General features: G+C 48.6%; 1 protein-coding gene across 1 annotated transcript in view; it reads left to right on the forward strand.

The window, feature by feature from the left end:
• Window positions 1–4,376: 4,376 nt before the first annotated feature.
• MAP3K14 (mitogen-activated protein kinase kinase kinase 14) overlaps window positions 4,377–25,102 on the forward strand; it is a 42,874-nt gene continuing 22,148 nt past the window's right edge. The window contains exon 1 of the mRNA XM_032870979.1: window positions 4,377–4,502. The gene's annotated coding sequence lies outside the window, so the exon portion shown is untranslated. The remainder of the gene's footprint in view (window positions 4,503–25,102) is intronic.

Genomic DNA, 25,102 nt, shown 5'->3' on the forward strand with positions numbered 1-25,102 from the left:
AGAAAGGTTTTTCGGTTATACTTTGTCTGGTTTTTGGCTGGGAAGACTTGATCGCATTTGGAGTTTGAGAGGAAGAAGCTAAAGGCAGGGAGGTCAAGGGCAAGAGAAGCTGGGACACAGTGGGATGGAACACATGACCACAGTGGTCTCTTAGGAGGATTAAAGCCACCAGAAGGGTTGAGGGTGGTACAGAGGGGAGACTGGAGGCAGGGATGGGAGTTAAGAGGGGATAACCAATTAGGAAGTAAGAAGAATTTGTGTCAAGCCTTAACCCAGGGCTCCTTAAGAGGGCTCCTAAGTTGGGAGGGGTATCAGAAAGGATGTCTGGGACCTACTCTTGGTAAGGTCATTTTTGCCCAGTGCCCAACAGAGAGCCCCCCAACCTTCCTTCCAAACTTTGCAGAGACGGGCACCTCTTCTTACCCACATCACCATGGCTCCTCCTCTTCCCCAATAACTCCATGGTTCGCCATGCCCCTTTCCAGCTCCTATGTGTGGCAGAATTGGTGGGAGGCAGCCAGGGTCCAGGATTTGCATGCAATGGTGTGCGGATAAGTATTTAACAACCGGCTTGGGGGTGGGTAACAGTGGCTTAAACCGTTTGCCAATTCCCACAGTGTAAATACTCTCTTCTCATCCAGTGTTCAGCTACCAACATGAGGTCACTGAAGGCAGAGTAGGAACAGAGCTCTAGCACACCCCTGCCTGCATCCATTCCCTCTCCTGCTTCCCTAGCCCCCCATACACCTCTAGACCGGGTGTCCACAATGGTATGTCCAAGCAAGGGAGGGCTGCGACGGCACCACACTTGTGGCCCTGGGCAGGCTCCGATCAGGAAAAAAGAACTGCCCCTCCTCAGGAAACATCCACCCCTGGCCCCCAATCATTTCTGATCTCAGCCTCACATCTGAGTTCTTCTCAAGTATAGCTCCAGGATCTCACAGGAATTTGGGGCCTGAGACCCACAGATACTCAGATGATTCACTAGCCACTTTCTCACCAGACATGGCTGGACACCATGAACCGTGCTGACTAAGGCAATAAAACCCATAATATAATTTCCTTTTTTCCAAAGCAAACAGAAGAGGAGAAATGATCAAAGGAATTCCAAGCATTGTCTCTTTGAGGCACGAAAGGCAGTCTTCTACAGAACTCATGGGCAAATGGCTGCTTGAAGCCCAAAGACTCCTTGCTGAGTCCTGCACACAGAGGGGCAGGGCTCTGGGGCTGCACAGGTTTGAATCCCAGCTCACTCTCTCTCTCTCTCTCTCTCTTTTTTTAAAGATGTATTTATTTATTTTAGGGAGAGAGAGAGAGCATGCACATGAGCAGGGAGGATGGGAGAGGAGCAGAGGGAAAAAAATCTCAAGCAGACTCCTTGCTGAGTACAGAGCCCCAAAACAGAGCTCCATCTCCCAACCCCGAGATCACAAACTAAGCCGAAAACCAAGAGTTGGATCCTTAACCAACGGAGGCACCCAGGCGCCCCCCAGCTCATCTGTTACAGCAAAGTGACCTTATGAAAGTCACAACTTTCTGAGCCTCAGTTTGCTCATCTATGAAATGGGGGTGATAATAGTACTTACTCTGTGGGGTTTGACTGTAAGTGTTCTCAACTGGGAAGGGGGCAATTTTGCTTCCTTGGTGACACTTGGCAATGTCTGGAGACATCTTTAGTTGTCTCAACCGGGTGTAGAGGGTGGTGTTACTGGAGGCTAGTGAGCAGAAGTGTTCTTTAACATCCTACAATGCAGATGACAGCCCTCCACAACAATTACCCAGCCCCAAACATCCACAGTGCCAGGCTGAGGAGGCCCCAGGCCTTCCTCGTTTGAGGAAGAGCACAGGTTACCCCTTTTCTAAACCTGAACGATTGGGGCAGGATGTGGAAATCCTTGAACACTGAGAACCTGGCTCACTGCTCCAGGTGTGAGTCACTCCACAAATGTCAGTTTCTTTTATTTAAAGCAGAGCCGGGGCTGCGCAAGTGACTCAAGGCTAGAAGCCTTTCCAGGTTATCGTGACTTAACTAGCTAGACTGGGAGGAAGTAATTTTGCCCTGGAGCTCTCCTTCCAGGAGTGCAGCCATCTCAAGGCTCAGAGATTCCGCAGTGCTCACCCGGGAGTGGAATTGTGTTATTACCTCACCCCACACACATCGGGGCTTGGAAAGGCCTGAGAAAGGTAGCCGAAACCACGAAGCACCCCCTTGTCCCAAATGCCTTCCTCACCCGTAGGGATTTGTCCCTTTGCTGCAACCTGATTCGAAATTCCTTCTTGGGAGTTGCAGCTCTGGGCCAACAAGTAACTCTCTCCCACTAATACACATGAGTATATTTAAAGATTTAAAGTCAGATCATCTACCTGTACCCTTGGGGCTAATAATACATTACATGTTAATTTAAAAAATTTAAAAATATAAGGTCAGATCATCTGGATGGGGGTACTGGATGCATGCAGGGAACCCAGACCCAAAGAAGTGTCAGGGGAATCTGGGTAAAGTACGTGGGCGTGGGGTGTCTTAAAGGAATGATGGCAAGTCAGGGAGCGTCTGCAGACTCTGGCTTGTGCCCACGTCTTTCCTGAGAAGTGTTGTGCCCAGAGGCGAACAGGTGGTGGGAGAGGCGAGCTGAGGATCGAGGCTTACTGATACCGACCTGTAAACCACCATCTGCCCAAGCTCCACCTCTCCCGTAGTGACTGATATCAACAACCCTGGAGCTGGAAGGAGTTTTAGGGACCCCCCAGCTTCCGTCTTGCCCACCCGCTCCAGGTCAGAGACAGAGCCAGTCAGCCACCAGACACTATCCAGCTCCAAAGCCCCGGCATTTTAAGGACCACAACCTCAAATGCTTCAGGGGCCAGAAGGATGACATAAGCTAAGTGGTTGGGTATAAGATAACACAGGCAGAGGCTGGGAGGAATTGCAGGCTGTGCTCTAAGGCATTCAAATTAAACACACACACACACACACACACACACATACAAAGAAAAAAAAACACAAAAACCAACATTCAGCCAGCCAAACAAAACATATCTGTGGCCTGAGTGTGTGGGTGAGGCCCTTAGGTTGTGAGTTTTCGACCCCTGACTAAATAAATGGTCTTCCCTACCCCCCAATAACTTATATCTCCAAAAATAAGCTTTGAGCTACCACCGACTGTCTGAAAATGAGAACTCCTAAACAGGTCTTCGCTCTAAAACTTCCAGGAATGGGATGATCCTTACTTCCCAAGACCACCTGGGGAATGGGGCCTGCCTACCCCTACCCCTGGAGCCAGTTACCAGACCTACCTGCCATGGACCACCGAAGGGGACGGGGTGCCCAGGTCCCTACAAACTGTTTTTTAAAAGTTTGTAATTGTTTATTACAAATAAAACAGAAGCTCACTGTGGTACAGAGACGCAAAAGTTAGAAAAGAAAAATTACCCACAGCTCGCTAACCACTCCCCCACACTACCCACCCCCCCACCCACCCCCGTCAGAAGGAACCCCTGGTGACACCCTGGAACATACTCGAACTCCAAGCCCCTTTTCTCCCATAGATTAAGTTCCAGTCTACTCTCTGGCCCTGTGACAATTAAACCCAGCTGGCAGATGCTTCGTGCTGCGCTCCCACCACGTTGCTCCTCCAACTGTAGGAAGAGGTTGCACCAAGCCATCCGCAAGCTCTCTCATCAGACCTGGGTTTCAACATACAAATCTGACCCATCAGGCCCTAGGCTCCCCAAGCTTCTCAAGGAAAAGCACTTGAACCTGTCTTACTCGTCGTCGGGAATTCTACAGAGCCAGGCACACAGTAAGTGCTCAATAAAAGTGTTTCTAACCTTCTAACCCCCCCCCCCGCTACCCACCCACCACCACCCCCCCTCCCGCAACTCCACACCTTCCTCAGCAGCCCAGGATAAGTGCAGAGAGGAAGCAGAACCAGACCCAGGAGAGAGCGCCTCGCCGTCTCCAAGGTAACCTGAGTCCCTAGCTTGGGGTGCCCACGCATGCGCACACTCGTCCTTCCTTCCCGTAACCTCCAGAAACACGCAACCCGTAAAAAGACTGCCAGAAGCCCAATGCGCATGTGTGGTTCCACCAACACCCCGGCCGCCTCCGCCTCTGTCAATCCGTCCGCCTAGCAATCTCTGTTCTATAAACACTGTCCGGAAATAATGCCCATTTCTGGAAACGAGGCCTTCCTAGCCAATCTTTGCTAGGGGCCGTACGACGGGACCAGCCGGGACGCGCCGGCTCATTGGTCAGACTGGAGGAGTGGGCGGGGCCAAGGGTCGAGGTGAGGCCAGAGCAAGGAGGCGCGAAGAGTGGCAAATCTGCAGCCGCCGGGGGAGGCGTGGCCCCGAGGGCGGCCGGGAAGGCGGTGAGGGGGCGGGGCTCGAGACCGGGGCGGGGCGACCGTAGTCCCGGAGCCCAGCGGTCGGCGGCCGGCGGCGGGAGAAGGCGCGAGGGGAGCGCGAGACACTCGCTGGTTGGGGAGATCGGCGCTCAGCCGGTAGGTGACTGGGCGGGACCCCGGGGTCCGGAGCGGGGCGTCGAGGGAGCGGCTGGGATGAGTCGCCCCTCAGCTTGGGGCCAGGCCGCGGCCTGGCCCGCCGCCCGGAGTGGTGGGGGTCGGCGGCGCGGCCGGTCAGATACACTGGCGCGGGGGCCCTCGGCGGCGGACCGCGAGCGCTCGCTTGACACCACGCTGCCAGGGCCAAGGTCGCACGCCGTGCTCGCCTCGCACCCCCGCAGGCCGCACACGCGCCCAGAGCGCGCCAAGGGGCGCCCTGCTTCCCCTTCCCCAGCACCCTCTTTAGCCCCGCGCTCTCCTGCCCCGTCGCGAAGCCCGCCCGTCCTGCTCCTCTCCCTTGGTTCCTCCAGGGTGGGAACTCGCCTCGGTCGGGGACGGAAGGTGGCCGATGCACAAGCGCTCCTGTCGTGCGCCCTCACACCTGCCCTGGCAGTGAAACCCTCGGCCTTCCCTTGGGAAGTTCTCTGGTCACACCCCGAGGCGGGGAGAAGGAGAAGAGCCTGCCCTTGGCACCAGCGGGCCGGTGCTGGCCACTCTCAGCATCCTCTTTCTTACCCTGACCCTCTGTAATCCTCTCCGCTCCACTCAGGACTTCATCCGTGGGCTCCGGTATAATATTCCCATCTTGGAAGCCCGTGGGACACCAGGCAGAAAGAGGCCTCTTGTCCAGCGCAGAGTCCCACCTGCCCAGAAGCCTCCCTGGTACTGGGTAACTTGGAAAAAGGCGCTTCCTTCCTAATTGGAGTTTTAAATGTTGCGTCCGGTCTTAAAAGGTGGATGGGGGAAGTACTGTGGGGAGAAGAGGATGAATGAAGAAAATGTGCAGAAATCCGTGGTGTAAATGGCAAAATTATTTTTGTCCACTGGAGACAGTGAACACCTGTCTAAAAGGAGTCTAAAAGCAAGTCAAATTAAATGATGAGAAGTGGGGCCCAGTACAAAATAGCAGTCTGAAGTTCATTCCAGGAAAAATGTTGAAAACCCCTTGACTAGAAACATGGTCTGTCTGAAAGATTAGAGGGAGATAATATCTTAACATTAGTGATGTGTTAGTGATGTGTTTTTTTTTACTCTGTATCTTCCTACCTGTAACCTCCTTTTTCCTTGAGACGTCTGGGTGAAAACACAGACAGTATTGTCCTGTTTTATAGGTGAGGTACCTGAAGCAGATTGGGGGGGGTGCTTGGTACACATCATAGTTAGGATTCAGAGTGAAGAGCCTGGGCCACTGGAGTCTTACCCAGATTTCTTCCCCTGGACCAGGACCACGTGATGGGACTTAGTTGCAAGAAGAAGGGAGACGTTTGGTGTGGTGTTTTTGCCCTCACCATGAGAGGACAGCTGCTTGTCATGTCACGATGTGTTTGAATTTACTCTTGGTGTTTTTTAAGTGATGTCAAAATCGGTTCCTGGGGTGCAGTGATGCCAGACCTCTGACACCTTGAAGACATCCTCATTTATTTTGAAGGGTGTGGTGAACTTCTCAGAAGGTCTCAAAATAAAAGTTAGAGTCTCAGACTTTAATTTTAGAGATACGTACCCAGGTGTGGGTTCCAACACTTTTGTAAAATCAGACAGCAATCAGCTGCTAAGCTTTAGGTCACCTTCTGCCTGTTTCCAGATTATAAGTAGCAGTTCTGAAGGGGGTTTTTTTTTTGGCCCCTGGTATTGTCTGTTAGGGTTTGTGGGAGCGGCACCACAAGACGGAGACCCTGCCAAATGAGCCTTTATCTATTAAACAAAAATGTCTGGTTGGCCGTTTCGCCTCAACAGATGGAGGTTTGGTTCCTCATTTTGGTTCTCCTGTTGAACACTGACTCCTTTGTGATCTGCTTGGAGTGTTTGTATATCATTTAATGTTGAGAAGCAGGCCTGCCCTGATTGGTTGCCCAACTCTAGGCAACTGTTGTGATTTTTTTTTTTTTTTTTTTGGTTTATGGTAACAGTTCATCGCAGCCAAGGCCTGGTGAGAGATCTGTAGGGATGGGAAAGGCAAAGCCTCATCCAGGGCTGTTTTCTTCGTTGTTGGCACCCTCTTAAGAGCCCTCTATCACTTTGGCCCGTGAAATCACTTTGAATTTCCTATTTTTTTTCCTGTCTCAGTGGACAGTACATGAGCTTTTCTAGCAGGTCTGCCTGCCTTGATGAAGAGCTGACAGATTCATATTGGTTGGCCTGACAGATGCTCTTTCTGGGAGAATAGTTAAGAAAATGATAGAGCCAAACTCAGTCCTAAATTAAAGTATAAGTCAGCCTGATACTCGTCTAGGCAGCGTATTTGTACCGATGGCTTCCATCACCTCAAAGCTGTTTTTTTTTTTTCCTGGCAAAAGGTTAAAATGCAACTAAAATTCTGCTTTCGTGATTAATAAGTCACTACCGCAGTTGTGTCTGATGCTTCCTGTTTGCCCCATTTTAGTATTTCAGTTAAACTGGAAACATCTGAGCCTTATGGGCACTTTTGATGGCACCGGTGTGAAATTGGCGGGAAGGGAGACTATTCCATGTCAGTGGATTTGGGGAACCATATGGATAAGCCAGGCCCTCTGGCCTCTGTGCACAACGGGAGGAAGGGAAAGGAGTGGGGGCTGAGCATTTGAAGTGAGCCTTTGAAGTGATGCACGTGTGAAGGCTTTGCATGCACTTGGTGATGCTGACTGAAATGTTGAAAGCAGTAGATTAGAAATAGAAGGCTAAACTTAGGGCAATTTGGTTAGTAGAGCATTTCAGTTGAGCTGAGTGAGACGTTCCAGTATGTTGGGTATGGAGCCTTTAGTTCTGGGCTTGTCTTACTCACCTGAGTGACACTACAGAGAAAAGTCATTTTTCCTCAGTGGCCAGTGTGCCCTTCTTAGTCTTAAAAGATCCTCTTCCTGGCTTGCTGGTTTACGTCCTTTAACCCCTTATCATCCTGATAGAAATCCCTTAAAATTACATGGCATCAAGAGTCATGGTACTCTGTAGCCATTTTTGGGAGGTACTGGTGTAAAGGAAGGCAGGACCAAAGATCAGGAGAAGGAACCCTCATTAGGAGGAATAAAGTGGATGAGATTATTCAAGACAGCACTATCATGCCCAGAATCTAAGCCCACATTTCTGGACCTCTAGTTCACTGCTTTGTCTACTAACCCTCTCATGAAAGGATAAATTGTTTTGTTTTGTTTTGTTTCCCTCAAAACGTGCCAATTGTGAATGTCACTAAACCAGGGTGGCCGCCTTATTTATCTATTTATGCTAACAAGTATTAATATTCATAAGTATTGCTGATGATTATTAAGGGCCATCGGTTACTCATAATTACTTATGAATAAAAGGCTGAAAGGTGAAGAACACATCCCCCGACAAGTCTGCTTCTTTTCGTTTGACAGATGCCGAAATTAACGTGGAGGGGTCAGGTGATCGGGCCGAATTGATAGGGCAAGTCCACGGTGTCTCCAATTTCAGATGCGGGGGTTTCGGCTGTCAAGTCAGACAGACCTGGGTCAGGTCCAGGTCTGCCACTGTCTGCCTGTGTGACTCAGGCAAATCACTTCACTTCCCTCGGCACTGGGTGCCGCATCTGTAAATGGGATCAGAAATACTTCATGGGATTGTTTTGCGTAGAAAATGAGAGAATAAATGTCAAGTGCTAAGCTCAGTGCCTGGCACCTAATAAGCCCCAGAACATGACGCCTACAAATGGTGGTGGTGGTCGTGGTGGTAATAGCAGTAGTCCTCGTTGCCTTTCCTCTGTAAGACGATGTCAGGAAGGGTCAGACCGCCTGACAGGGGAGAGTCATTCTCTCAGGAGGACCTCCGGAGGACGTTTCTTCGGGGCCGGGGTTTCGATGTCACGTTCTCCCTGTCGTGTACTAAACACTGCCCTCACCACCCTCCAAAGGAGCCAACAGAGGCCCGGGCTGTGCCCGATCAGAGCTGGTGAACGTACACCCAGGGCACCCTAGGTGTTCCCAGGACTCTGAGCCAGAAGCTGGGCTGGGCCTTCTGAGGACTCCCTTCTGCCCACCTCCCACCCTCATACGGGGAAGCAGGTCCCACAGCTAAAGCTCTGGAGATGAAAAATGGGAAAATACTGTATAGAATATAAGTCAGCAAGGACTTATTCTTTGTTTGAGGGACCCAGAGGAAGATTTTGGTTCCGTGGGGCAAGGTTCTCGCCACTGCGTGGCACCCCCCAGCTCGCCGCCCTTTCCCCCTTATATATACAGCTTTGTCAGCTTATTGCTACTCCCATATCTGGGGGTCCTGGATCTGTAGTCAGGGACTTCCAGATCTTCCTTTAAATCCCCCAAGGAATTGGTGACTTTTTTTTTCCCAAGGGGGAAAAAATGTCTCGCACTACATTTTAAATTCCTTTTTCCTCTTCTTAATACAAAACAAAAATACAGGCTCCCACCAGGCTGACGTTCCCTTTAAATAACATTTTGTTTTCTCTTGGGGAAGCTGTCTTCATGGCCAGAGAGTCATTTCTAAAGTGAACCTAGTTTTTAGAAAAAATAGATCACCGGATGTCAAGCCTCATGTGGAGCTCAGTTCAGATGAAAATGAAACCAGCAGGCCTGGAGTGGCAGCCCCACACTTGACTTCAGGCTGGAGGTGAGAGGCAGAGCGTCTGGGCCCGGCTCACTAACTGCGTGGCCTCACGGAGTGCATTTGATAGGTGCCTTAGTCATTTTCCAGGCAGCTTTGCTTAGGTGAGCAGAGCACTTTCTCTAGAAGGTGAGTCACCCATGCAGGGGTGTAGGTGACAGGCGACTTATTCCCCAGCACAACTGCAGAGGAAGTCTTAACCAGACCTTGTCAAGAAGCCCTCTGCCACGGGGCGCCTGGCTGGCTCAGTTGGAAGAGCATGCAACTCTAGAGCTGGGGGGTGTGAGTTTGAGCCCCGTGGTAGGGTTAGAAATTACTGACAAAATAATAATAAATAAACTTTAAAAAAAAAAAAAAGCCCTCTACCAAAGATCACTTTCATTTCAGCGGAAGGGCTTTGGAGGCAGGGATAAGGAAACAAATGGGAGGCTCCCAAGGCTTGCCAACCAACAGAGAGATGGATCCCCTGGCTGGGGGAGGGGGTCATGTGGACGAGGCACAGAGCCCAGATCAGCGGTGTCACTGCGCTCCTGAGTCCAGCCACCTTGAGGGTGGAAAATGGCCCCATTCCAGTGACAGTCAGCAAAGAAGCAGGAGGGGAGCTTTGGCTCCGGGGAGCTGGGAAACCCCTTGGCAAAGAGCAGAGAGTGCAAACCATGCTTTGGTGTGAAAGACCTTTTAGGGAGCCCTTTTCTACCTGCTGCCTTTCTTTTTGCCACCTGAGTTGGAAGGCTCTGAAGAGCTCCAATGATTGAAAAGGCTAGATGAAACCCTGGACTTCAAGAAACTGTCATTTTACTGTCATTCCAAGCCTGCCACCACTTCAGTTGTCTACGCATCCAGCGCTGGTGTTTGGACTCAGAAAGAAGCAGCAGAGGAAAGTCCTGAGCCATCCCTGCCCCGCCGAGTTTCTGGTTGCTATGGCTTCTGCTCACCCTCTTCCCACTAAGGCCATGACCAGGCATCCACCAAGACAAAGAGTCTGTTCAAAACTCTCTCTTCTGGACCCGTGTAATTGGTGTTGAACTTGACAGCTAATGGTCAGGGACATCTGTAGGCAATGTCCAGGGTTACCCACAAAGTGGGCTTGACTTTATTGAAGCCTCAGGAAAAGAACTAGTATTACTAGACCCCCTCCTCAGCCCCAGAGCCACAGCCTGTCAATCCGAACTAGCCAGCCATCATTTCCAGGCAAGCATGGCTAAGCAACCTTTAGGCCCTAACCACTCTGTCAAGAAAAAGCTGTTAGAATTACAGCCTGGAAATGACCATTACCATTCACATTCTCCACTACTTTACAGAAGAGAAAACGATGGCCCAAGAAGCTGAGTGGGTTGCCCAAGGTCACATGGCTAGTTCATGGCAGAATCTGAACTAAAGTCCGGGCTCTTTTCACCATGCTCTGCCGCCACTGAACAAGGGAACTACTCGCAGAGTAGGAATTGGATTTTTTAACTAGTTCCTCCTTTATTCCCCTCCCTTGACCCCATCACTGTCAGTCTTGCTGCAAGTTCTGCCAAACCTGGGAAGGGTGGAACCAGAGCAGCTGCTCTAAGCCTAAGAAAAAGTCAACAGAAAGCTATTCACTTGACACTCTCTCATACCATGAGTTTGTGTAACCAAAAGGAGGTCAAGGTTGATAAGAAAAAACAATTCTGGGCAGGGTTACCCGGAAGTCTCAAAGGTTGCCCGCACCTTTAGGGCACCATCCTACCTCCCCAAGCAGTGTCTTACCCAGAGTGGGTATTCAGATCCTATTAATGATTGACCGTGATGGTGCAAACCCACCGGGCACCAAGAAGCTCTTCTGCATCTTTCCACTGTGAAGAAGGGACATGTTGCCCATGGGATGTAGGTGACCAGAAAAGCCAGAGTAGTCAGGGGTCATTCCAACTGGATTCAGCCAGCAACTCTTAGTGAAGAAGCTCTTCCCTGTGGGCAAAGCATGATGTCCCGTCTGGATGATGGCCCCTGTACATGCAAAGAGCTGTTGTATCTGAGATTCACCACCCACTGTCTGCTGTCATTGACATTTCCTTTCACTGGGCCAGAATTAGTCAATACTGGTCTCCTGGTCAATACTAGGGATGACTGGGAGGTTTAGGAGGAAAGGGGGCCTTAGCCAAACTCAGATGAAGATGCTCTTAAAAGTTAAGATTAGAAATACTTTGGCCCAAGAAGTTAGTTGGATGAACCGGGCTCCTTGAGCCTGTGCCCGGTAGTCCCAGCCTACTGTTGGGACTGTACTGTTGGCAGATGTACTTTGAGAGGCAGGAATAGCTTTCTAGAGATAAATAGATAAATGTAAAAGCTGGAGATTTGTGTACCACCTCCTGTCGAGGATATAGGTGCACATTGGAGCCCAGATGGATGTTGTCTGGCACAGGAAGGTCATCTTCTCAAAGAATTGGGAGTAATTGGGTCTCAAGTTCAGCATTTACGAAAGGGGATGAGGGCAGCTCAGTAGCCAGCTTGAGTGACACCTTCTTGCTGGGGTGCATTCAGAATACAGCCACCCCTGGTCACCAGGCTCTGCCTGCTTCTGCTCGCCAGGCGAATGGGACAGTCTGCACACTCGGATGCCAGACCAGACAGGCTCTTAGAGCCGGGACACTAGTGTGTTCTTTAGGAGTGTATCAGTCATCCTTTCAGTGAGCCTTTGCCAGGAATGTCACATATGGTGCTAGAATATGAAAACAAGAATAACGGAGATGCTTCTCTCAGGGAGCTTGCTGTGGCAGCAGGGCGCGGGGGAGGGGATAGACATTGAAGGTGCTAAATCATGAACCACGACTCTGGGGGCTGGAGAGGAGCCAGGAAGGCATCACGACCCGGTGGTCCTCCTGGTCCAGCTTGATCCAGCACTGTCACACACAGAGTTCCTTGGAGGGCAGGAGCCCCACCTCCCATTCTGCGGGGACCTGGGTGGGATCTGTCAGCTTGGAAAAGGAGCTTGAGAACGATCAGGAAACGTCGGCAGTCTGGGAGGAAGGGAATGTATTTGCAGAGGTGAAGCCACTGTCGGGAGAAATGTGTGCTCACATAGTTCAGAGCAGAAGCAGACAACAGGTTGCCAGCTGTTGAAGATAGGGCTGACTTAGCCCACCCTTCCCGGCTGCCGTAGAGAAGGCGGTGACACGATCCCATGTGCTTGGTGCCGCTCTGACACAGGTTCACAGGCAAATGATTCAAAGCCTGACCCATGACTGTGCTTCTTCGTAACTAAGTTCAGCGTTCCAAAAAAGCCTTTCCAGGGTTATGATGGTGACAGCCTCGTGAGGGCAAGGACCTTGTCTGTCTCGGTCACCGTGGCATCTGGCATCTGCTGGCCAGCACGGCACCTGGAGCGTGGGATCCACTGGCCAAGGATTTGTGGTCCAGGGAAAGTACAAGACTAGCATCCACATTCCTCCTGCTGGGCTCTCCTGGCCCAAAAGAGGCTGAAGAAGCCACAGGCTATTCATGGTTTCCCCTCCTTGACCAAGGAATACGCTGAGAGCTTCTGAGTGCTCCCTGTTATACCACAGGCCCCAGGCCTTTCTTCCCTTCCTAAAGGAGGACAAGAGTGTGACCCTGTATTATAAAGGGACATGTCAAAGTCACCTTTGTTGCTCACGTCCTCGAGTTGTCACTCAGGCCAATTCTGTCAACGGTTGTGTAGGGCAGCGTCTGAAATGAGGCCATGGTCAGGGTTCCACTGCCAAAAAGCAGAGCTGGACCGTGTGCTTCCTTCCAATTACCCCCGTGCGTTGGAAGTCTTCTGTGGAACACCGAGTTGTTTGGGTTTCTTGTTTATTCTGAAGTTCCTCAAACTAGTTCCTCAATTTCAAAACCAGTCACCAGTGACTACAATGAACTTGAAGCCTCCTCCCTCACAGGGAGGCAGAACCTGTCTTTCTCTGTCTGCTCTGAGTGCAGGTAGACCCTGCTTGAAGCCAGTTCCACCTGGGAGAACCGAGTTCCTTACCAAGAGAGAGAGGAAGGCAGTGGTTGTATTTCAGTGAGATTCACCTTAGCCCAGGGAACTGCTCCTTGCTCAGAATCCACTTCAGAAGGTTAAATAAGAAGAACTGTTTTTCACAACCAAATGATGCTTGTAATGATGACCTCAAGGCTTGACAAGATCCAGAAGTACATTTTGACTCATCAAAAGAAAGCTGATTGGGTTTAGCATGATTTTAGTGTCTGGGGCAGTTCATGGCGCTGTAATCTTTGGAAATTGATCATTACCAAATGGTATATACTGCAGCCCCGCTTAATCGAGATGTGTAATGACACAAAATACCCCACAGAACACACTTGCAATTTTTTTTGACTTAACATACATTAAAAATTCCCTGCTGCTTATTATATAAAATGAGACACGCATATGATTGTTTTGGTTTTTTGTTTTGTTTTCTTTTCCTCACTACTACTCCTCCCCCCACCCCATTCTCCTGCATACCAATTCCATAATCGCCTGTGTGGATCAGGGATGCCCCCGTGGCTTGTTCTGTATGCTGTTGGATTCAAAAGTTAAATTGCAAAGAATTCAAAAGTTGAATTGAAAATGCTTTTGTAACACTTTTCTTTCAGAGCTTATGCCATGCCCTTTATCAGGGCCCTAGAGACAAAGTATGACCATATTTGAGAAGATACTAGCTGATGCTCAAGGCTTTGCTATTAAACAACAAACAGCAACAAAAATCACAGAAGGCCTGGAGCCAGACCTTCTAAAATGCCAGGCACATTTGAACTTTGTCATAGAGTTGGTCCTTGCAACAGGCCTGAGTGTGCCTGACCTGATACCCACCCCGGGCATGGGGAGACTAAGGAATATGGGGCTGCCCCGTGTCCAGCTTGAAGTCTTTGCTTCCCATTGCCATTTTCAAGTTGCTTTGCTGCGGAACATAGGCTGGCTGCGTTTATACTCGCTAAGGGAGATGCTCCCTCTTGGGTCAGTCCCTGGGTTTCTCATTAACAAACCTTTGACTTGTAGCAGCTTCTGTGTTTGGGTCTCAATTTTTTAAAGCTTTAGATCATGTGAAAACAGAATGTTAATGTTAAGAATCCTCTTTGACAAAAGAGCCCCTGGGCACAAATCTGGCTTCTGCCAATTCCTTGCAGAGTAGCATCAGACTAATTTTTTTTAGCGTCAGACTAATTTACTTGAGCTCCTGAGCCTCAGTTTCTTCCTCCGTATAAAGGGAACAATATTAGTGCCCCGCTCACGGAGTTCTTGAGAAGGTCCAAGAGACAGTGCACGCATTACCTAATATGTAGCAAAAAGTAATGGGTACCGTTATTTCTATTATTATTGACACTGGCACGTAATTAGCATGTATACACATAGTAGCAGACTCTTGCTGTCCACAGGACAAAGATGTCCACGGGACAGCTAATTTCAACTTGAGCTCTCAAGGAATTCTGGGTCCTGGTTCCTCATGCACCAGCAGCTCGTTCCTCAGTGCATTGGGAGCTGGGCACTGCCAACAGAGGGAGAAGCTGGACGGCACGCGCAGAATGCACTTCAAAGAACATCCCCCTCGTAGGCTGACCTTGCCTTGCTGACTGCTTCTACCCTTCTGATTTTGGGACTCTCCCTTTCTCCTTTGATGGTATCTATTCCAGACCTTCCCCCTGACGCTAGGGCTGCCGGCTAGAGGCTTTACAAGGCGATTTCAGCTCTGCAGAAGCAAGGACTTTCAAGCAACTGGTACTTCCAGTCCCGGAAAGGACCGCTCGTCTTGTATCAGCTTCCTTCTCGTTGGAGGTTTTGCTAACGTTTACCAGAGCACCCACTGTGTTCCAGGCACAGTACTCGGCATTTAAAGATTGCTTCTTGCATTCAGCTGTCCTATAAAATCCTATTGTTTCCATTCGAGCATCCCTGTTTTACAAATGAGACAGCTGTGTCTCCAGAGTAAGTCATCTTTACCTGTCACCCCCCCAGAGTGTGAGAGACTATAGCTCCAGATCAGATCTTTGGACTCCAAGGCCATCCTGCTATGTAGCTGAGTGGCCATCCTTGGGATTATTAAGTGATATGTTGGAATAAATGACTTCCAAAGGCTCTTCTGATCCCAAGATCATTTTGTGATTCCTTTATTCATCCAGCCAGCCACTCTCTCCTACTAGATTATAGGCATCTTGAAGGCAAGGATAGCATCTTTCTAGCAAATGACGTATAATGTTTGGGAACCACCTTTCCTGGACTGATCAATGCTTCCCACTTTCCTAACACCTAGAAATGAGAAAAGAGTGACCATGCGAAGGGTCACCCAGAAATTCCGGTTCTAGGTGTTTACCACCTAGAATTTACCTATAAAAGTACACAAAAAAGTGAATAAAGAGCTTTTGGGTTTTGTTTTGTTTTTGCAGTAATACTTGTAAGACTGAAAAATTGGGAACAATTTGCAAGAACATCCATAGGAGAATAGGAGGAGAAATGATTGGACATTTATACCATGGAATTCTTTTTTTTTTTTTTTAAGATTTGTTTATTTATTTGAGAGAGAGAAAAAAAAAAGAGAGAAAGAGCAAGTCGGGGGAGGGGTAGAGAAAGACAAGCAGACTCCACATGGAGCACAAAGCCCACACAGGGCTTGATCCCAGGATCCTGAGGTCATGACCCGAGCCAAAGGCAGATGCTTAACTGACTGAGCCACCCAGGCGCCCCTCTACCATGGAATCTTATGGAGTCATTAAAAAAAAATGAAAGAGATCTCCATACATTGAAGTAGGAAAGTGTCCATAATCTACTGTGGGTTTTTTATTGTTTTTTAGGTTTTTAAATTTTGTTTCTAGAGAGGGAATGGAGGGGTGGGGCAGAGGGAGAGGGAAAGAGAGAATCCTTAGCAGACTCCAACGCCCAGCATGGAGGCTCGATCTCACAACCATGAAATGACCACCTGAACTGAAATCAACGGCTGGATGCTTAACTGACTGAGCCACCCAGATGCTCTCCATAATCGATTGTTAAGTCAAAGATATAACTTTTAGAATATTAGCTATCTATAAACCCATGTTTCTTTTAAAAATAGTCCCAGATATATAGATATATATATATATATATATATATATATATATATATATACATACTGATGGCACTAGAAGGATTTACACCAAATTTACATTGTAGAGAGGAGGGAATGAGGCCAAGTTCTCTTTTTTTTTTTTTTGTCCCTCTAAGTACTTTGTATGGTTGAAATTTTTACAGTGAACAAATACTACTTTTGTAGTTGAAAACAAAATACAAATCAAAAAAAGAAACGGGATTCCAGGGTGGCTCAGTCATTAAGCATCTGCCTTCAACTCAGGTCATGATCCCAGGGTTCTGAGATCGAGCCCCGCATCGGGCTCCCTGCTCAGCAGGAACCCTGCTTCTCCCTCTCCCACTCCCCCTGCTTGTATTCCTTCTCTCGCTGTCTCTCTCTCTCTCTCTGTGTCAAATAAATAAGCAAAATCTTTTTTTTTTTTAATTCTCTAATTTAAAGGAAAAAAGAAACAGGGTCAGATATTATATAAAGAAGGTAGGAGAGATTCGCCAGCACAGCTTGCCTTCTTCGGGTTTTCCAGATTCAGACCAACCCTCGGGTCCCACCCTTGACATCAGCAGGGAAGGAGGGGCTGGGGGCTTTGTCTCGGGGCCAGTTCTGCTGTGTGTCTGGCTCTTTATGGAGCCTCTTGTGCCCACGGGCATTTCTTATATTTAGCACCAGCACGGGCCTTCACCACTGTACACACTTGGCCTCGGTGACTATACATAAAAGCAAGGAAGCCATGGCCTTCAGAGTTGAGGACGACTGACAGGGCCATCTTTGAGCACCTTCCTACTTTTTGAGTCATAACAGCCCCCAGTGGGAAACAAGAAAGAGACAGAAATGAAAACCAAAACCAGGAGGGATGGGCTTGCCCATCTCCAGCCCTCTGTTTCGGTAGCGCTGCCGCCCGAACTCGCTGACCAGCCGTAGCGATTCTGATGAGGCCTCCGTGGGGGCTGTGGGTTGGGAGTATTTATTATCACATATTTATTAAGACCCACTCACACTGTGAACCAGATGCCTCTTCAATTCCCATACAACGAGACCCTTTTTTGAGTGATCGCTTGTTTTTGTTATAAAAGTAATACTCCCCCAAAGACATCTCTGGGGGGACACACACAAGAAACTGGTAACTGAGATCCCCTCAGAGGGATGGAGCAAGGATGAGAAGGACATACACTTTTCACTGTACAGCCTTTCTGTATCTTTTAAACACTCGGAAACATTATCTATTACAAAATGAAAACTGGGAAAAATAATACATGCTGTCTGGAAAAAACATGGAAAAATTAGAAAAGTATAAAAAAAAATTAAAACACCCAAGAGTGAGCCATTGCGTGTCTGTGCTAGGTGTCTGCATTTTTATTTATTTTTATTTTTTTAAATATTTTGAGATTTTATTTATTTGAGAGAGAGAGAGAGAATGAGCAGGGAGAGGGGAGGGACAGAGGGGGAGAGAGACAGACTCCGCACTGAGCGGGGAGCCCAACGTGGGGCTCGATCCCAGAACCCTAAGATCATGACCTGAGCTGAAGACAGATGCTTAACCAGCTGAGCCATGCTAGCGCCCCTTCTAAAATATTTCATTTATTTATTAATTTTGGATAGAGAGCATGCACACAGGGTGGGGGTGGACAGAGGAGGAAAGAGAGGGACAAGCAGACTCGTGCTAATTGCTGAGCCTGACGTGCGCTCACACCCAGAACCCTGAGATCATGACCCCACCCAAAACCAAGAGTCAGAAGCTCAACAGACTGAGCCACCCAGGTGCCTGGGTACATTTTTATAAAGGTTGATGTAGTATACAGACACAGGCTAGGTGGGATCATACTCTAGATATACTTCTGAATCTTTTCTCTATTAATACTGTGTCCCATCAGCATTTTTCCATATAGTTAAAAATTATTTGTAAACATCATTAATGGATGTACCATGATTTAATTAATAATTATCCTCCCCCTGTAATCAGACATTTTTATTCCAGCTTTTACTATTATAAAATATACTAAGCATCTCTCATGATGCATCTTTTTCCATAATTCTGTTTGCTCCATTATCTAGACACAATTCTCTGAGCTGTGCACACAAGAAATGGCTATCTCCTCTTGGTGTAAGACATCTTGTTTCCAGAGTTCTTTCATCTGCGTTATTTCATTTGAGGAGTAAGGGAGGGTGATGGCATGGGGGCCTGGGTGAAGCTAAGAAGAGTGAGGAGAGCCAGTGCCATAGGCAGTCAGAAAAGGAGGCGACAGTTCGGTGAAGCTATTGGGAGGGACTTCCTGGAGACCTAAGGAGGCGACAGTTCGGTGAAGCTATTGGGAGGGACTTCCTGGAGACCTAAGTCCAGCTTGGGGGTGAAGGACAGGCTGGATGTGTAGGGCAGCCCCCACAAGACATGGGACACATAGAGACCTATAGATTTGAGCAGCGAGTGAGTCGGGTGTGGAGATCGCACTGGCCACAGCCAAACCCTGTATTTTTAGGGAAATAGTGGTCAGACAGATTATGGACCACAGAGTTGATACTGGGTCCATAAGTAGTGCAGAGCTACCAGATGTCTTTGAACTTGAGGTTATCTTAAAGACAGGATATTTTCAGATTAGCTTGGGATGGGAGGGGGTCAGGGAGAAGCTGGAAGTGGGTGAGGCCTGTGCTAATAGAATAGACAGAGGTGATTGCCTGGAACATTTGAAGGGGCCTGTAGACACCAGGGTCTCTGCGCGCGTGTGGGGCTAGCCAGCGTGGACGGGCGTGTGGTGGCAGCCGGAGGACAGTCAGAAATTTTGTTCTGTACATTTCACTCACCTAGCAGTTTGACCTGTGGAATTGGCAAGACTGAGTTTCTGTGGGCATGACAGGTCTTTATTTTAAAATTGATCGGCGAGATTTTAATGATTGAGGTGCATTCACGTTTCCTATCCTTAATGATCCTTAATGCGAAACACTAAGCCAGAAATTGCTCTCCTGGGATGCAGGCTTCAAGCTGGCGTGCCAGGCTGGTTTGGAGATGCCTCCAGCCTCACTCGGCCTCTCCACCTGGGGGGGAAATTCAGCAAGGCTCCCAGAGCTTGGAGTATTGTTAGCGCAGGCTGGAGATGTGGGGTGAGAATTCTGTCCCAAGGACATAGTTTACATGTCAGTACCCACATCCAACATCTGCCCCCTACCCTGTAGGTTCCTCCCTCTGGAACTCTGCCTCCGAATTCTACCCCTCTTCCTAAGAATTTAACCCCCGAATGACCTGAGCTTTGCCCACCAGCAACTTGGAGCTGTTTGCGACTCTTCTAGACTCACCTCTGTGCCTTAACTTTTGCCATTCCCTCCACCTAGGATACCTTATCCTTTTTCTTGAGTAGTTTTTGCTCACCCCTTGAGACTTAGTCTGAGGACTTTAGGAAGCCTTTCCTCACACCCACCAGGCTGAGCTAGATGTCCCTCCAAGTGTTCCCATTGCGTCTGCTGCGTGTCTGTGTCTGTTGCTGTGTGACCACACTGTATTGTAATTTTCTAATTCCATGTCTCTCCCTTGGTAGACTATGAGCTCCTTAAGGGACTGGGTCTTCTTCCTCAATATACACCCAGTACTCAGCACAGAGCCCAGTCTCCAGCAGACCCAACCCATGCTCGAAGAAGGCTGTGTTATTAAGATCCTGCAGCTCTGGGCACCTGGGTGGCTCAGTTGGTTAAGCGACTACCTTCAGCTCACGTCCCGGGATCAAGTCCCGCATCGGGCTTCCAGCTCCACGGGGAGTCTGCTTCTCCCTCTGACCTTCTCCTCACTTACGCTCTCTCTCACTGTCTCTCTCTCAAATAAATAAATAAAATTAAATTAAAGAAAAAAGATCCTGCAGCTCTGTTTGACAGGACACTCAAAGCAGAGACCTCACTCATCCATAAAGCCTCAACTTGCCTCCAGCCTTTGGATTTTGAGGCTCTTTATTGGTTGCATATAAGTTATAGCCTTTCATCTTAAATATTTTGTCTGATATGAATATTACATGTCTTTGGTTAGTATTGTTCTAGCATATCTCTTTTCATCCTTTATTTTCAGTCTTTCTATATAATTTTATTTTGTCTCTTTTAGTAAGCATCTAGCTGGATCTTTTAAAATCTTATCTAATTGTCTGTCTTTTAATAGCTGGGCTTAATCTATTTGTGATTAATCCTGCCTTAATACTTCAACTTACTTTTGCCACCTTCATTTCTGTTCTCATTTTATACTTAGTGTCCTTTTTCCTTTGCTACTTTTTTCCTTCTTTCCTTGCCTTTTGTTAGAGTGATCAAGGTTTCTGTTTTTCTCTGGTTTAGAAACCCTGCATGAGTGCCTTCTATGGGGGGGGAGGTTTGTTGTTTTTTTTAAGAAAATAGAATGTTAAACTGTTAAAACTAATCAAGTCAAACATTCTAACATCTCAGGAACATGTGGTGGTGTAACCCATCTAGAAGTCTGACCAGTTTATCACTGATTCAGCTTTTACAGGAGACCCCTCATTTTCAGTTCTTGTGTTTCCTGCCTACACAGGCCAAGCAATTAAATACGAACAGTAGGCAAATCCTGTGGGCAAAATGGGAGCAGTAATAGCCACATGGTAGTAATACTGCTCAGGCCCTTGACGTTCCAGGGGCCTCTGCCAACAAGCTTTTCTTCTAGAATGGAACTGGGAATCCTTGGGTCCCCAAGGAAAGGGCCAGGAAGCTTTAGCTCTAATCCCATGGTAGTTGCTCTAGTTGTATAAATTGGCACTCATTTTTTTCTGCAGAAAGTTCATCTCCTAGAGCCTTAATTTCTTCATCTGTAAAATGGGAATAGTATCACCCACCCTGCAAGGTTTCTGTGAGTTATCGAAATGGATAAAGCACATTGCGCATGCCCAACACACAGATAACATCGAACGAATGATCCCGGTTAGTACAGGCCCTGGCACTTAGGGGGCCTCCCTGAACACTTGTGCAGTGAATGCAAGAGCTTCGTTGAGGGGCTAGGTGATAAAGGATGGATTTTTTTTTTTAAGATTTTATTTTTATTTATTTGGCAGACAGAGACCACAAGTAGGCAGAGAGGCAGGCAGAGAGAGAGAGGAGGAAGCAGGCTCCCCTCTGAGCAGAGAGCCCGATGTGGGGCTCGATCCCAGGACCCTGGGATCATGACCCGAGCCGAAGGCAGAGGCTTTAACCCGCTGAGCCACCCAGGTGCCCCAAGGATGGATATTAAAAAAGGAAGAAGGCATTCTCTACCAGAGCAAGAAGGTGACCAAGGAAAAGAATCCGAGGCTTACCCATTGCTGCTGTGCTCAGGCAAGTGAGAGGAGCAGGCTGGCCAGAACAGAGGCCGGGGGTGGGGGAGTCTGAGGAGAGTAGGCAGGGCAGAAAGGGGAGCCAGCACTGAGCGTGTACGAGGATCTCTGGGTCTGCTGGACCGGATGGCTGTGTTGGCCAGGCCAGCTCACTCTGCCTGCACTTGACCTTGGTTCCCCTCCTGCACAGCCCCTCATTCTTGATAGGCAGAAGCCAGCCCAGTGTGGCCTAGTGGCCAGGCAAGCTGACGGCTTAAAAGAGGAAGCATCAGAATAAGATTGGTTTTCAACTAATATCTTATTAAGGAAGTTGAGTCATTCTACTTCTGCTATTTGTCCCCTCTGGGCATTCAGAGGAGGACAAGTTTTTACTTCCAGATGAAATAGTCATGAGAGGGATTTGCCCTGGTCCGCCCTAGTCCCTCGGTGGACATTTCCAAGATGAGCCTGTAAAACAGAGATTTTTATTTGCCTTTTATATACAGAGACCCGAGGCTGAGTGTGTTGAATGCTTTAGCTATAGCTGAACACCCTTGACTCTGTCGCACCCACACTGCGAAGTCCCATTGTCTCAATAATGGCATTTATGAGGCAGATGAAGGGCGAGAGAATGAACTTTAATTCAACGTCTTCTGTGGGCCAGGCAGACCGACTGGCATGTCACATAATCTGCCTCTTCCAGTCCTCAGAACAAGTCGGAAGCAGCTGAGAGAGGAATTCTCCGCGGCCTGCTCAAGGTTGAGTGTGCGGGCTTGGAGACAGCCGCGTAGGCCCAGCCCCACCTCTGCAACTTGTAACCATATGGCTGGTCTGGCAGGCCCCTGGCCTTCTCCGAGCCTCAGTCTTCACATCTGAAAATGAGGTCAATAATGGTAGGGGCTTAGTGAATATCAAGAGTGATCGTTCTGAATTGGTCATCCTGCCCTCAAATGATCCTGACAAGTCGGTTATATTTGGGGAACTAGAAGAGACCTCAGAAGGTTTCCTAGGCCACTGGTTTTCAAACTCTCTTCCTCGGAAGAGGACCTAGTGTTCCACAGAAATCCTTGGTGGATGAAGGGAAGCTGAGGATGTGAGGCTCCTGCCTACCTTCTCTGGCAGAGCAGCTGGTTCTCATGTGAGTTACATGTCATTGGGCGTTGAGCTATGATTTCATTTGACAGAAATGGTCCCACTTGCTTTTTTTTTTTTTAAAGTTGCCAAGGCTAGAACCCAGATTTTTCTGGTTCCTAGTCTGGTGTTTTTGCTGCACTTACTAAAAAAGGGAACTGAAATATGAAGGTTATCATCAATGAAGATCAAAATAAAACATTTTTGTAGCTTCCAGTTAATCGGCAATTCATTTAGCCTAAATTCCAGTCTTGTCACAGAATCCTAGGAACAGAAATTTCACTGTCAAAGAAAACATTACTATCATAGTCTTAAACAAGAACTGTCTCATCGAACTTCTTGCAGTGATGGAAATGTTCTCTATCTGCACTAATATGGTAACTAGTGTAATGAAGGAACTGATTTTTAAGTTTTATTTAATTTTAATCGATTTTTTAAAAGATTTTATTTATTTATCTGACAGAGATCACAAGTAGGCAGAGAGGCAGGCAGAGAGAGAGGAGGAAGCAGGCTCCCTGCTGAGCAGACAGCCCAATGCAGGGCTCGATCCCAGGACCCTGGGATCATGACCTGAGCCAAAGGCAGAGGCTCAACCCACTGAGCCACCCAGGTGCCCCTAATTTTAATCGATTTAAGTGTAAATAGTCACATGTGGCTAATGGCTGCCATATTGGACAGCACGGCCTTACAGTATAGACCAGGGATCAGATGGTAGTCTCTGACCCCTTGGCACACAATCACCCAGAGAACCTGTCGAAAGTACAGATTCTGGGCCTACTGCCCAGCAACTGTTTCAGGAGGTCTAGGGCAAGTGCATTTTAGAATCATCTGATTATTTTGACTTGCAGTCAGGTGGGAAACTGCTACATTATTGAGCTCTTCTTTGTCATGGAAGAGCAGTGCCAAAATCATGGCCTTGATCTTCTAAAGAGACTGTAGCAACTTTCCGCAGAATGTCGGACCCTTGGAAAATGTGATGGAAGCTATGGACCTCTTCCCTGTAAAAATACAAACCGTATATAGTTTCTGCAAGTCATAGACCATCCAGAAGCTGTCCTTGAACTCCCCAACTTGGTGGTGCCCCAACTTGGTGGCTCAGTTGGTTAAGCATCTGACTCTTGATCTCAGCCCAGGTCTTGATCTCAGGGTGGTGAATTCAAGCCCCACATTGGGCTCCACGCTGGGCATGGAGCCTACTTTTAAAAAGGGAGGGGGGCACCTGGGTGGCTCAGTGGGTTAAAGCCTCTGCCTTCGGCTCAGGTCATGATCTCAGGGTCCTGGGATCGAGCCCCGCATCACGCTCTCTGCTCAGCAGGGAGCCTGCTACCCCCCCACTTCTGCCTGCCTCTCTGCCTACTTGTGATCTTTCTCTCTGTCAAATAAATAAAAAAAATCTTTAAAAAAAAAAAAAAAAAGTCCCAACACAGACAACAGAGCTTTACTAGCTGGTGAGGGAGCCAAGTTTGTCTCAGGGCCCAGGAGCCTTGCCCACAGCAGGCATGTCATACAGATATGCCCGAAGATCACAGATATGCCCAGATTTCTCCAGGGGATCATCGAGGCCCCAGAGAAGACAGACGAGCAGTGTACATGTCCTAAAAGAATACTGAACCTGTAACACGACTTTCCTTTCCCCTTTGGTTTCCATGGCCTTGTAAGTTAACTTAGTGGGCTTGGCTATTACCAGTGCCCACATCTTCAGCTCTGACAGTGAGCAAAGGAGCAGGATGCATTTGAGGCCAGAGTGGAGCCGGGGCGAGCGTCCAGACTGAGTAATGGATTGGGATTTGGACTCGCCTTCAAAGGCAGAGACACAACTGGCTCAGTCTTCACGTCCCACAGGCTATAGGAGAACGAAGGGGCAGAGCTGCAGGGAAGTGGTCTGGGGCAACAAGCCCCAGAAAACAAGCCAGGGGCAAAGACCAGGCCTAGGAAGGCCGCCTGGCCAGAAGTCCCAGGCTCAATGCAGAACCCTATTTTTTGTAGGCCAGCACCCTTGTAGAAGTGGGGAAGGAGGGAGGGAGCAAACATGTGTGTATGTGTAGAAGAGCTGCTGTCAGGCCAGAGTATCCTTAGAATAGCTTCTTGAACTTGGAGGCTATCAGGGAGGGTCTGAGTCATGGTCATGTGGCACTGGAGAAGCTGTACAGCTCCCAGGCTGTGATTTTGTGCCCCTGGGAGGTGAGGATCAGCCTGTTTTCCCGTGCCCTTCACAGGTTCAGCTGCCAGCTGCTGGGTTAGCCTCTCAGCGGCCTGCCTGTTCCCCTGTCTGCCTGCCAGCCTCTTGGGTGAGTCATCCGGGCACTGCAGAGGGGGCCCGGGGAGCCCGGCATGCTCTTGGAGACAAGGATCAGGGCCCCTGGCCAGCAGCCCAGCTCACTGCCGAGGCAACGTGATGGCTCCTGGGGGGTGAGGGGCAGCCCCGCAGCCTCTCCAAAGGGCCTTAGCTCAGGATGAGCCCTGTCCAGCTGAGACAGGCCGTGTGAACCGCACAACAGCTGGATCTCAGACAGCTGGGTGCCCTCGCAGCAAGCCCTGATGGCTTGGCCTCATTTCTCTCACT

The sequence above is a fragment of the Lontra canadensis genome, unplaced genomic scaffold (genome assembly GCF_010015895.1).
Source record: "Lontra canadensis isolate GAN:19392208 unplaced genomic scaffold, GSC_riverotter_1.0 scaffold41, whole genome shotgun sequence".
Lineage (NCBI taxonomy): Eukaryota > Metazoa > Chordata > Mammalia > Carnivora > Mustelidae > Lontra > Lontra canadensis.